The following is a 1,282-nucleotide window of genomic DNA, read 5'->3' as shown; positions in this document are numbered from 1 at the left end:
GCCCCCGCGGGTATCGGGAGGTGGCACGTTTGGGCCGCGGCGACAACCACGTTTCCCAGCGGCCGAGCTGGGTGGAAGGGTTTGATGGGGGAAGGGGGGAGCTGCCGTGGGCGCCAAAGCGCCTCGCTGAGTGCTGAGCCAGGCCGCGGGCTCGGTGTGGCCTTCCCGCTCTAGGCACCCGCCCTTGGGGCCCGGGGCCGGCCTGGCCTCCTGTGTCGAACCCCTTTCTCCTTCCCAGTTTGGTAGTTCCAGTGAAGGTAGTTCCCTGCATCTGCAGACAAAATCTGTTAAAAGCTTGGTTTAAGAAAGAGGTTCCTGACCACAGGGGCTTTGCTGCGAACCGTGCCCTTTGTGGCACTGCTACACGTGCACTTCTGAGAGCCAGGGACAGGAAGGTGTTACTGCAGTTGTTCCCAGATAGTGTGCTTTAGGATAGCGTTCTCTGGTTTTCGCAGTGAAAACCTTTCCGTTTCCCTTTTACACTGAGTTTTTTTCAGGGCAGGTTAGCCACTAATGGTTACCTAATGGCAAATGAGATAGTCCTGCTGTTTTCCTTGTGCTTGACTAATCTAGTATGAGCAGAATTGGTAAAACAGATTAGTGTAAAAACTAGTTTCATGGAAACCAACCAGCCTCCACAATGACCTCTTTGCCTGTGTGGTTCCCTGAACTATCATGGGTTCAGGAGTTACATCAGTGACTGGCTTCTGCAGAAGGATCAAAATTGCTTTGGGGAGAAAAGTAGGTGTATTGAAAATAGGCTATAGGTGTGTTAGCTCCTCTGTGATATAAAAATCAATGCTGTTAACTGTAAAGAGAATGTGGTAATATTCTTAACTATTGCTTTGGGTTTAGTTAGGCTTTTCCACTTCCCTGTACATTTGGGGAAGGTCTTTCTGACCAAGATGGATGTACCTAAATGGGGGTGGGATGATGGGCCCAACTGTAGAAGTGTTGCTGTGTAGATCAAAGGAGGGAAGAAACATTTTTCCCTTCTTACATTTGTCTTAGCGCAAGAGGCATCTTCAGTGAAACATGAAGAACTTTCTTTTAGCCATGACAGCTCAGTAGTTTGTTTGTACTTTTTATGTGGAGTTTTTCCCCTCATCTAGTGTTTAGGGTCCGAAGCACAAAGAGCTATCTAAACAGGACATACCAGTGAATGTGCATGTGTAGTTTGTGTCACAGGAGTTAAACCTCAAAGCTTAATCATAGACTGTCAACTAATTGAGTTTTTTTCCCCAATTTAGGTGGACAATTAGACTTTTGAATGGTCTGGAAT

This window comes from Corvus brachyrhynchos, unplaced genomic scaffold (genome assembly GCF_000691975.1).
Source record: "Corvus brachyrhynchos isolate BGI_N302 unplaced genomic scaffold, ASM69197v1 scaffold11, whole genome shotgun sequence".
NCBI lineage: Eukaryota > Metazoa > Chordata > Aves > Passeriformes > Corvidae > Corvus > Corvus brachyrhynchos.
Note: the sequence above shows the minus strand (reverse complement) of the source record.